Raw genomic sequence first — 12,774 nt, forward strand, 5'->3', positions numbered from 1 at the left:
AAAAACAAGAATATATCCCATCTATGTATATCAAAGCGCATAAATGCATTCTACTGTCATGTTTAACTAATTAAAACAACTAAAAGAATTTAAAAAAACCCACAATATCAAATGCTGAAGGAATAATAAAGTTTTGTGTTTTGAATATCTTTCCAACAAGTGGAATATGTAGTTTTAAAAATATTTGAATAGAATTACATATGCATGACTTTGAAAGTCACTTATACTTACAGAATCCCAAGGTCTCTACCCAGAAAATCAAATAGACTCACATATAGATGTTTTTCAGCTCTGAAAATGTGGACTTTTAGTATCCTATGATTATTTAACATGAGTGTTTAAATTAATAAAATTCAACAGTTCAAATTAAATAATTAGAGGATGCTTAAGAAAAAAAACCTATAAAAAGAAAGCTAATTAAAATTCTATAGTAGAAAATCCCCCAAAATGCAAAACAGAAAGAAATCATTTGAAGCCAAGCATGGTAGGTTGCACCTGTAATTCTAGCTACTTGGGAGGCTCAGGCAGGAACACCACATGTTTGAGACCAGCCTCATCAACTTAGCAAGACCCTGTCTCAAAATAAAATTATATAAAAGCTAGGGATGTGGCTCAGGGGTAGAGCACCTACCTAGCATGTACCAGCTTGGGGTTCTATTCCCAGGGCCCTCCCGTGTACCCACACATAAAGTAATTTGCAAGAGAAAGTGGAAAAAAAATCTTTAAAAATAAAAAAGAATACAGTCGCACTGAGTTCACATACCATACAGTTCACTGGTTCAAGGTATGAAAATCGGTGGTTTCCAGTATACCCACAGATGATTGGCAGCCACTGACACCGACAACTGTAGCAGCTTTTCATCACTCCAGAATCTCAGACCCTTTTAGCCCTCACCTTAAATCCCTCCCATCCCTAAGCAACCACTAAGCTACTTTCTGTAGATTATGTACATTATTTATAGAAGGACTTTTACATTATTTATAGAAGGATTCTTATGAAAGAACTGGATCCTTGTAACTTAATGTCAACACGCCTTGACATTCTCAATAACATTCCCTCAGTGAGAGCTGACTCCCGGGAACTGCCTGCCGCACCAAGGGTGACCTGTGTCCGCGAGTCCCCTGCTCCTAACTCTGTGGTGCCAGCGTAAGGAAGGGCGGTTTTTCAGTATCTTCTGTTGTTGTTGTTGAGTCCAGGACCTCACCCACGCCAAGCCAGGGCTCTACCACGGAGCTACAGCCTCAGGCTTTTTGAACATCATTTTGTTTTGAGACAGGGCCTTGCCAAGTGCCCCAGGTCAGCCTGGCCCTTGTGATCCTCCTGCCTCCAGTTCCTCCTCGTGCCGTGTCCATCTGCCCTCCTCCGCTTCCTTCCTTTCCTCTTATCCACCTGCTGTGTCTCTCCTGACATTAAGGAAAAGCCAAACAAAACCCAAACTCACTTGCCAGTGGGTTGGGCCTGGCAGGCCCTTGAGGTGCCCAGCTGGCCAAGGCCAAGGCCAAGGGCTGAGGGTGGTGGTGCAGTCCCCTTGATCTACCTGCAGCCTGGGCCAGGGCGAGCCTGCCCTTGGGCACTTAGGGCTTCCCTGGCGGGTGGGTGTCACAAAGGCCCCTCTCTTGGCTGTCACCCTCACCCCCATGAATTCTGATTTCTTCCCACTCACCCCCGAAGCTTCTCCTGGCCTTGGCGGGGCTGCCTCTTCTCTCTCCCCCAGCGTTTTGGGCACTATCACAAGAATGGGGAATGAGACGCTCTCCTGGGACGAAGGTGTCAGGGGCAGGGTTTCAGACTCTATCACCTCTCAGCCAGGTGAGTGTGTGTGTGTGTGTGTGTGTGTGTGTGTGTGTGAGAGAGAGAGAGAGAGAGAGAGAGAGAGAGAGAGAGAGAGCGCAAGAGCAGCCAGTGCCACATGCACAGTGGTCTGACCACCACCAGGAGCAGGCAGCCCCCACAGTCATGTGAGCCAATTTCTTAAAATAAACCTCTTTCTGTCCATGTCTCCTATTGGTCCTGTCTCTGGAGAGCTCTTGCTGATCCTCCCTGAGCAATATCCTCTGCTGGCAGTCTGGTGCTGCTGATGCCAGCTTGGCCCTGGGCCTTGGTCCCGAGAGTCACATTGGCACCTGGATGGTCTACAGGATTCCTCCAGCTTCCCTTCCTCGAGCCTCTCCTGCTTTCTTGCTGCTGTTGCCTCCAGAGCCGGCTTCCTGGGTTTGCAGTCGGTAGCCTATGATTATGAGGGCCCTGTTCTGAACCTTGATGCTTGGGAACCAGGGCCTGCATTTTCATCTTGCGCCAGGGTGCAAATTACACAGTTGGTCCTGGCTGCCCCCCATTTCTGGTTGCCCACCCTTCCTCATCTGCTGTTTCCAAGCCCTGCCTGCCCCACCAAGATGGTCTCTCACTTTTCATGGGGGTCTCACTTATATCCCTTCCCCCTGAGTCTCCATCGTCTGGTGTGTCCTGCTCCCACTCCTGGTTTTATCGCCACGTGCAGCTCTTGTTAAAGCATTGTCTTCAAGACTGTTCCTTTAAGGCCCCCCAGACCGTGCTCTGTATGCGTCCCTTTGTGTCATACAAACGGGTGACCTGTTGTCCCCCAGTCATATGCTGGGCCACCTGCTCCCAACCATGCAGAACATGCCTTCCCTCTGAGGCCATCTCGGGTCCCTTTTGCATGCATTTCCCGTGCCGTCACCACATGGCTTCTCGCTGACTGCTCTCAGTGAGGCCCTTCTGCTTTGTCTGTAGGATTAGTGATTTCTCTTGAAGTGAGGTCAGCCGCGTGAGGGAAAACCCTGGTCCCATTCAGCGTGTGCCCTCATCAGTTCCACAGAACTTGTTGCTCATGGTTGGTGGTTTGTATCTGCTGCTGAATGGAACTTGGGTACTGTGTCCTGCTGCCAGTTACACACCCTTGATTTTGAAGTTGCCAGATGCCCCTCAACTGGTGTTGGGGTCATGTCTCCGCAAACCCATCCTACGGTGAAAATATCATCAACTGAAAACACACTCTCGCCCACATCCCACACAGGCGACGGAATTGGGGTCTCTCTTGGTGGAGTGGGCTGGCTGTGGAATAAAAGCTAATAAAGAGAAAATGGAGAAAAACCACAGTACCCGGGAAGTGATTTTGGAAAGCGGAGGCAGGAAGGCTCTCCGATCTTAGGGATGGAGCTTCCATACCAGAAAGAGAGAGAGATGGAGCCCGCGCTTGCTTTATTTATGTGGGGGGGACATCAAAGGTCTTCCATGGAATGTTCTTTGCCAACTAAGGTAGGAGAAGGGCAGCCCAGTTCCCAACAGGTTATACCCAACTCCAGAGCTATGAGAGCTATCTCACTAGCACAGCAAAGACAGAGACCTCATGGCTTGGGCGGCCTGATATTCACGGGAAATCTAGGTCTCCAGGGCTCATGGGTGGCTTCCCACAACACACCAAATACATCTAGCCTGCGTACATTAGGCTTCTCCTGTGACCATGGGCTTTTTGGGAACGGAGGCCCACCGCCTCTGTCCAGCCTGAGAGACAGGGTGGGGCCCACCACTTGTTGCTAGGCTGGGCACAGATCCAAATTCAAAATTCAGAGTTAGTTTCTACTGCATGTGTATTGCCTTCACATCACATGGTCGCAGAATCGGAAGTCAAGCCACCGTTAAGTTGGATATCCTCTGTCTTCTAAGCCGGACAAAGTTTCTCAGTGTTGGCACTGCTGATGCCTTGGGTCCCAAGGACTGTCCTGTGCATTGCAGGGTGCTGAGTGGCATCCTGACCTCTGTCCATTCAATGCCAGTGTCCACATGCTCCCTAGCTGTGCAACCAAAACTGTCCCTGGGGACACAGTTACTCCGAGTTGAAAATCACTGCAGATTAGGGAGGAGGAGACCGCTGGAGTTGTGAACCTGGGCACCTTTTAACTTGGAGAGGGTTGTGAGGTCATAGAAAGTTCCACAGAGTTGGCATGCCTGGTGCCTCTCCTGCTTCTTTCTCACGAGAGCTCTATCAGTTGCTTTTAATTTATTTATTCACTTATATGTTTATAATGTTGTAATTATGCTGGTTTTTTTAACACATTTTTTTGTGTGTGTGGTGCTGGGGATTGAACCCAGGGCCTCACTCATGCTAGGCAAGTGCCAACTGAGTTACATCCCAAGTCCTTTCAATTTTAATTTGAGTCAGGGTCTTGCTAAGTTACCCAGACTGGCTTTGCGCTTCTGATCCATCCTTCTTCCTCAGCCTCTTGAGTAGCTGAGATTACAGCCATGAGCTACTGCTCATAGCTCCAGTTCCTCCAGTTTCTTGATTGTCCCTCTACATTTATCCAGTGCCTGCGACGGGGGGCATCGTGGGTGAGTGGAGGTGACCACCATGTGTGCTGTGAAAATTTAATTGAAAACGAAGCTAATGAAGAGCCAGAGACAACCTCCCTCATGCTCAGCAAGATCGCATGATATGTATTTAGCCAAGAAAACTGAATATTAGTTTTTCATTTAAGGGATTTTTAATAACTAATAACAAATGAAGCAAATATTTATGCCTTGCATTTCTCCCTTTAAAAAGACATACTGCAGGGCTGGGGTTGTGGCTCAGTGGTAGAGTGCTTGCCTGACATGTATGAGGCACTGGGTTAGATTCTCAGCACCTTATATAAATGAATGAATAAAATAAAGGTCTATCAACAACTAAAAAAAAAAATGAAAAAAAAAAAGAAATGTTACATAATACAGTTTGCCTTAAATATGCTTGATTGTGCCTTAGGTTGCCTTTTTGGAGTCTAATGTGTTCATTTACTTAGCAAGTATTTATTGAATGTCTATACCTGTGCCAGGTGCTGTTCTAGGAGTAGAACCCTGAACTAAGAGGGAGATTGTTGCTCTGATGAGCTTACTTGCTGTTGGGGAAAGAGACAGTGAGATGACTGAGACATGTGCAGTCCTTAGCAAGGGAGGGCTGGTAAGTGCTCAGGAGGAAGGATAAGGATGGACAGGCAGGGGATGGACGGCTCTTGCAGTCCTGGGTCGACGCTGAAATTTCCCTTCCTTGCTGAGGAAGGAAACTTTGAGTAAAGACTCAAAGGTAGAGAAAGTTGTGTTGCTTGGAAGTTTAGGCAAATATGTTCCAGGCAGATGGAGCTGGTGGGAAGCCTGGAATGTTCTAGAACAGCCAGGAGGCAGAGAGGCTGGGGCAGAGCAGGCCCACTTCCAGCTGGAGCGTCCACTTCCACTGGACTCAGGTTTCAGCGTGTGACCACGGGAGTGTGGAGGACGAGGCTGCCCTTGCTCCGGTGAAGGGAAGCACCCAGAACTGGAAAGCACTTCCTGGGTGCTGCACTTCCTCGTGAGCCCCCTGCCTGCTGCCCAGAGGCCCACTTGGCTGTGGGGCACGCTCAGGTTGGGATTGCTGCTTGCTGGGCACCTCCATGGAAGAAGGGGCCCCGGGGCTGTGGAGTTAAGAGAGGGGCCCACCTGAAGCAGAGCTGTGGTCACATGGGTGGCCTCACAGTGTGGCCCCACCTCTGGGTCCTCCCCCGAGACAGATGCTTTTTATCAGTCCTCCACCTGGCCCACTACTTTGCTGATGATTCCAGTGGACGGTGGTACAGTCCATGCGTCTTGAGAGTCCCCCGTCGTTTCTGCTCATTATGCGACAGTGTGGAATAATTCAGCCCCATGTGAAGGATGGAGGGAAGTCTTGGTGCCACAATTCCAGTTGGAAATCATTGTATCTGACACAGTGTGGGAATATGGTGTGCGTCAGGTTCCTGTAAGAGTGTGTGTGTGTGTGTGTGTGTGTGTGTGAGAGAGAGAGAGAGAGAGAGAGAGAGAGAGAGAGAGAGACTTTCTTCCCTCAGCTTTCTGTAGTTTCTAAGACAACATTCAGACCAATAAATAATCCTTGTCTGCAGTCTTTTAGTGCTGAACAAGTTTTTCTGTGCTGCATCTTAATGCATGATTTAGGAAATTGCTGTCAGTCTCCTGTAGTCAAGAGCCAGATTCAATGGGGAAAGATCTTTCCAGTGCAAATGTGGGCCTTTCCCAGTACATTTACATGCACCACATTTACATGTACCGGGACATTACTCATTTGTTTCCTGCAGTTTAACTTATCAGCAGTGCAAATGGGGGCCTTTTCAGTGCATTTACATGTACCAGGACATCACGTTTCCTGGCTTTTAACTTAATAGTGGTATGTACTTGGCTAAGAAGCCGGGAGAAACTTTTGCTTGCTGTGTTTCAAGGGGCAATGGATTTGGGGGTCTGTGAATCTTTCACTGCAGGAGAATGTTTCTGCTGTGTGTGTGTGTGTGTGTGTGTGTGTCTATGTGTGGTGCTAGGGTTGAACCCAGGACCTTGCACATGCTAGACAAGTGCTGTACCACTGAGCTACATCCCCAGCCCTTTATTATTCTATTTTGACACAGAGTTTTGTTGAATTACCCAGACTGGCCTTGAACTTGGAATCGTCCTGCCTCAGCCTCAGCCTTCCAGGTAGCTGGGATCACAGGTGTGCACCTGCTCTAATCCCCTGGCCTAAGTGAAGCTGCCTCATTTTCCCTGTGAGTGATCAACCCATACTGTGAGCATCTCTGACATCAAATACTAATGTTTGTTAGGTATTGTATTCTGCTTCTAATAGAAATACTCATTGGGGAAAAGAGAAATACTGAACAAAGAAGAAATAAAAAATAAGTGACCTAGGTGACCAGTGCTTGGACACAATGATAGTTAACATTTGGGCTTCTTTTCTGACCTGTGCAATGGAATGTGTAGGGTCTATCAGTCTGTAAAGTTATCCATAAATACAATCAGATCCTCCTTGGTTTCACTTTCCACACTCTGAGCTCATTTCTATGTTAGAAATGCAAAAGAATTTCGGACTCCATTTTCTACATACATCGTAGATTATTGGCTAATTTGGGGGCATTTTGGTTGTTTCTAGCCTCTTGCTATGTAGATCATGCTCTGATGCATGAATGTCTTAGTGCAACCCCTGCTGGCTCTTGGGCCTTCCTTTTTAGATCACTCCCTAGAAAGCCTATTAATTGGTATCACAGTATGAGCCTTTAAAAAGCCACCTTGCTCTTTAGGAAGACCACACCAATTTGCCTTTCCACCAGTGGGGTATGAAATTGCTCACTTTGCTATATTCTTATCATACTGAACACTAATTATTACAAGTATTGAAATGGCCTTTTGGCCTTTGAAACATTAAAAGTCATGTATGCTTATTGTAAAATATTCAGATGACATAGAAAGGTAAAATACCAAAGATGAAAAAGAGTCACTGCCAGTTTATTATCTAGACATAATTGTGTATTTTAGGTATTACTTTAGAGATATTTAATATAATATGATACATGTAATTTTCTTTTTTTTCATAGCCACATATTGAGGGCATCTTTCTATGTCAGCTAATGCATAGTGCAATGCATTCTTTTTCTGGATATTTTAATTTATTTAATCCATGACTTCCTGTGGACATCAGTTATTCCTAGTGTCTGATTTAGGAACAGAACAGTGACTCACATGTATTCTTGCACACTAATCTATTTATTTTCTTGGGAAATTATTGGAGCTTGAGTTTGGATCAGTATTTTGAAGTTATCTGCTTGCCCTTGAGGCAGGATTACGCTTTTATCCATCATGCCATGCATGGTCATGCACTTGGTTTGGCCAGTTTAGCAAGAAGCAAGTGGCATAGCTTTTGGGCAAATGTTTGAAGACCCAGTACTTGATCCGCTGTGCCCTCCTTTCCCTCTTCCAGGTAGCATCTCCTCCAACAGCCTGTGTCCTGGAAGGGAAAGCAATGGGGAAAGAGCTGACCTGCATGACATGTGGTATGAACAAGAATCAGACATTGGTCATAAGCCCTTGGGATTTGGGGATTGCTTGTTATTGCTGCATTACTAAGCCTATACTGACCAACATAGTGCATATGAACAAATTGCCCTGTAGGAAAAGGAGGCTTGATTATTGCCATGACAATACTGTCGTGGCATCCATCTTCTGCCCTTAACCAAAATATTTCAAGGCAGTCTTTGCCCTGAGCTGCTTGCAACATTACTTCTGTTTTAAGCCTGGAACCCAGTAATATCATCCCTGAGTTCATGCTTGGCCTCAGGTGCTCTTCAAGTTACCCACTCCTGTCCTGTCAGGGGGAAACCACTAGGCAGTGCCCTGACCTCAGTATTGGCTCTGGCCCCTGGTTCCTGCCCCTTGATGTTTGATTGCACTTGTTCTGGAAGACTCCTCCAGTCTCTCTGGCCTGGTCAGGGGAGCTACCCTCTCCTCTTGAACTCGGTGGGTAATAAATTCCATCTTGTCATTGTTCCTGTCTCAGCGTGCCTCCCTGCCTGTATCACACCTAGCCTAGAGACCTCACCTGACAGATCACAGCACAGCTCACTAGCGGGATCATATCCATATGCTTGCCAACACTGGTGACTCCAGCTTCTTTTCATCTTTTTCCATTCAAGGTCACAAAATGATACTTTACCTTAAGCTGTGTGTCTTTGATTTTTGGAGTTTTAACATGTTCAATAGAATTTGATTTCTAGCATTTTATACTTTTTCTCTTTTTGAATTACTTCTTTATATCTTTTGCCTGTTTTTTGAGGTCTAAGGATTATATTTTTGTCTGTCTTTTTGAGGTCTAAGGATTTTTTTCAAACATATGCTAAAGATGTTAATTCTTTGTCTATCATATGTATCACATTCTTTTTTTAGTTTGTGATTAAAAAAAATATCTTGTTTGGGGTTTGTAGAATCTCTTGCATTTGTGGCCTAATATCTTCGTCAGTTTTGGACAATTCTCTGCTATTGTCTTATCATATTATTTGACCCCTTTGTCTTATTGCTCTGTGACATCAGATTCATGTATTTCAGACTCCATCCACCATGTTCCATGTATATCTCACTTTTTTCTATCTTTTTTATTCTCTCTATTCTCTACTTTGCTCTTTAGCTTAATCTGCTGTTGCTTTTTAAATTCTTTTTGGATCTATTTTTAATTGTTACATACGAACATAAAGATTGTACATATTAATGGGGTACAATGTAACACTTCAGTAAATGTGTACATGTGCAATGTTTAAGTCAGTTTAAGCATATCTGCCTCAAGAATATGTCAGGTTTTTTTCTTGTCTTCTTCTCCTTCTCTTTCTTCTTTAGAACTGGGAATGGAACTCAGAGGTGCTGTACCTTTGAACTGCAACACAGCTCCTATGTATTTTTTTTTTTTTTTTAATATCAAGACAGGGTCTTGCTGAGTTCTGAGGCTGGCCTCAAACTTGGAATCCTCCTGCCTCTGCCTCCCATGTAGCTGGGATTACAGCATGCAGCCATGTCCAGCTGTACCATTTCTTTATGAAGAAAACTTATAGGAGCCTTTCTTTTTGCTTTTTGAAATACACAGTGTATTATTTTATCCTTAGTCACCCTGCTATACAATAGCACACCAAAACTTTTTGTTCAACTATAACTTAATCCTCAGTGATCAGCCTTTCCCTATCTGCACCCCCACCCGGATTTTTAAATTCTTTTTTTTTTTCCTTAGTGCCGGGAATTGTCCAGCACCTTAAGCATACTGGGCAAACAGTTCACCACTGAACTACACCTCCAGCCCTTATATTCTTAATTTGTTATATATATTTTACTTGTAATTTTTTTATTTGATTCATCTTTACTCTGCTTATTCTTCTAGTTTTCTGGTAAAATTCATTTGTCATCTTTTTTAAAAAACAGATTAAGTAGTTATTTTATTTATTTATTTATTTTTGTGATACTGGGGTTTGAATCCAAGGTTGCTGTGCCACTGAGCTACATCCCCAGCCCTTTTAATTTATTTTGAAAGAGGATCTCACTAAGTCGCCCAGGCTGGCCTCAATTTTGCGATCCTCCCGCCTTCTCCAGAGTCACTGGGATTATGGGTATGTGCCACTGTGCCTGGCTAGGTACTTACTTCAAACTTGGATAATTCCAGTGTATGGATGTCCCTGGAGATGTTTTCTTTTGTCTGTTTTTCTCCCAATATGTCCAGTAATTTTTTTGGAGTGCTAGACATTGTGCATAAAAATTGAAGTACTCTGGATGGTGTTGTCTTCCTCCAGAGAGATTTTAGTTTGCTTCTGGCAGACAGAGCCAGGCAGGTGACTGTGGACTAGGTCGGAGTCTTTGCAAGGTTGCTGCTCTTTGTGGCTTGCCTGACTTGAAGGAGGGATTTCCTATGGAATCATGGCGTGCTTCCCAGGCCTGTTATCCTGGGCAGCCGTGAACTCCCTGATCTTCAGACTGTCTCTCTGGAGGCTCAGCCGAGCTCTGATGCTTCCCTGCCGCTCTCTGTGTGTTTCTGAGCCTCACAGCCCTGTGAATTCACAAATGCCACCTGGGGATAGTGACCAGAATGGCAGCCCATCTTCAGGCTGTGACCTTCTTCCTGGGCAGGGGGCTGTGAGACCTGGTTGTGTTGGAAATGCGATGCCTCTGAGTGGATATTTAACAAATGGAGTCAGTGCTGTTACTTGATCTCAGTGGCAGAGGGTCTGATTGAAGCTAGCATCTTATGGCTGAAAGAGAAAGTCCCTGGTCTGTTTTCCTGAGAAGGTTTGAATTTTTGTAGAGTCAGATTTATCTATCTTATTCTTTGTGGTCTCTGGCTGTGCTATCATGCTTCAGTTGCTTTTTCTAAGCCAAGTTTATAGAAGTCGTCATCTACATTTTCTTCCAGTGTTGTTGTGTATTCAAGGATTCATTTTGGCATAAGAGATGAGGTGGAGATCCAGCCTCACTCTTGCCCATATGGCCAGGGTGTTTGTCCAGCACTGTCGATTGAGTGATCAGTTTTCTGTGAAGTTCTGAAGTATGATCCTTACTGTTTAGTATCTGGTTTCTTGTTAATAGTTAATTTACATGACTTTGCTTATTAGTGAGGTTCTACATAGTTCACATATATTTATTAGCTCTTAGCTAATTTGGGGTTTTCTGTTCTTGAGTAAAGAACAGAATGAGTAATTTCAAAATGAGTAATTTGAAAAACTGTATTCTTGGTGTTTTCATGTTAATATTCAATATATTTTTGTTGATATTTAAATAAACTTGTGTATGTCATTAATTTTGATTGCCTTTTAGTTTGGCTTATGATTTTTTTCCAGTATTAGGGATTGAACTAAGCACCTCATATGTGCTAAGCAAGTGTCCCAGCCTTTTTGACTTTTTATTTTGGGTCAGGGTCTAGCTAAGTTTTTCAGGGTGTCCTCAGTCTTGGGGTCCTCCTGTCTTGGCTGCCCGAGTAGCTGGGATTACAGGTGTGCCTATTATGCCTGGTTTTGCTCATGATTTTTTTTTTCTTTTTTTGGCTACCAGGGATTGAACCCAGAGGTGCTTAACCACCGAGCCATATCCGCAGCCCTTTTTATTTTTTATCTTGAAACAAAGTCTCGAAAAGTTACTTAGGGCCTTGCTAAGTTGCTGAAGCTGGCTTTGAACTTGGAATCTTCCTCCTCAGCCTCCCAAATTGCTGGAATTACAGGCATGTGCCACTGCACCCAGCTGCTTATGATTTTTTGATATAAGTGAATATTGTGTTTTTATGCAGTTAAATACATTTGTGTATTTATTGTCATTTAATTCATTGTTTTTATGCTTTTGAGATCCTTCCTCATCTCATGATCAGCAGATGCCTTAGGATACCGATGTATGCTAACATTAATTTTTGCCTTTAACGTTTTAGTCCTTTTGTGTTATATTTTGATTCATGGTATGTGTCATGCTCAATCATTCACTTTTCCAGCAATGTTGGTGAAATACTTCATCTGTTGTCCTGATTATTCCTAGAACACATATGTGCCTTTAAAGAAAGGGTCTTATTCCGGACCACCTGCTCTGTTTTTCGCCCCATGTGTTTGTGTTTTTATTCTTTTAAGTATTCTACTTTTTCTCTTCCTCATTTTTGTTAAGATGGTACGTGCATGTGATAGAACAGAGAATCCGCAGGGCCTGGGAGTGAAAGCGGCCATTACTCTCCCTGACCTCCGCCCACCTGTCTGCTGCTTGGGGCCATTGCTTGTGACCACTTCTCCTTTCCCTGTCTGTGGTCCCTCCCTGCCGGTATGCAGCCTGCTCCTAGTGACCTGACTTGGTTTATCCCTTCAGGACAATACTTAGGGTTCCTTGCTGTGACAGATGGAGTTTTTTGCTACTACCTTACTTTTCCCTGGATCCAGTCAGACACACCCACCCATAATTTTGCCTGCCTTTGTTCTAGATCCTTGTATAATATATTTTATTTTAACCTGAACTCCTTTCCATCAATTGTAGCCAGCATTTTTGGACTGGTAAGGACATTCCCAACCTGTTCCCCTTCTCCTCTCCACATCCACCTCTCCTTATCTTTACTCCTTTTCCAGTGACGATCTTAACATTTCCTTAACTTTGTCATTGTGTTTATTTTCTCAGTTTTAGAGTTTGATGTTACACGTTGATCTTACAGGTTGTTTATGTGGTTAGAGCTCTCTGTTGTTATTTTTTATGTAAATGGAATTGTTTGGTAGGTTGTACGTCAAGTCTGGTTTCTTCACTGAGCACAATACTTGTGAAATCCCATCCCTGTCATTTCAACAGGTGGTTCATTGCTTTTTATTGCTTAACAGAACCCATTGTGTGGAGATATCTCACCCTGTTTATTTACTTATTTATTTATTTATTGGCTGGTTGGTTTGCTACTGGTGATCTGGGATTGAACCCAGGTTTTACCGCTGAGCTGCATTCCCAGCCCT

The 12,774-nt window shown here is 44.2% G+C and overlaps 1 protein-coding gene across 2 annotated transcripts in view; it reads left to right on the forward strand.

Moving 5' to 3' along the window:
- The window catches only part of Ankrd33b (ankyrin repeat domain 33B), a 76,153-nt gene that overhangs the window by 14,715 nt on the left and 48,664 nt on the right, over positions 1 to 12,774 (forward strand). The gene's annotated exons all lie outside the window — the stretch shown is intronic.

This window comes from Marmota marmota, unplaced genomic scaffold, assembly GCF_001458135.2.
Source record: "Marmota marmota marmota unplaced genomic scaffold, marMar, whole genome shotgun sequence".
Lineage (NCBI taxonomy): Eukaryota > Metazoa > Chordata > Mammalia > Rodentia > Sciuridae > Marmota > Marmota marmota.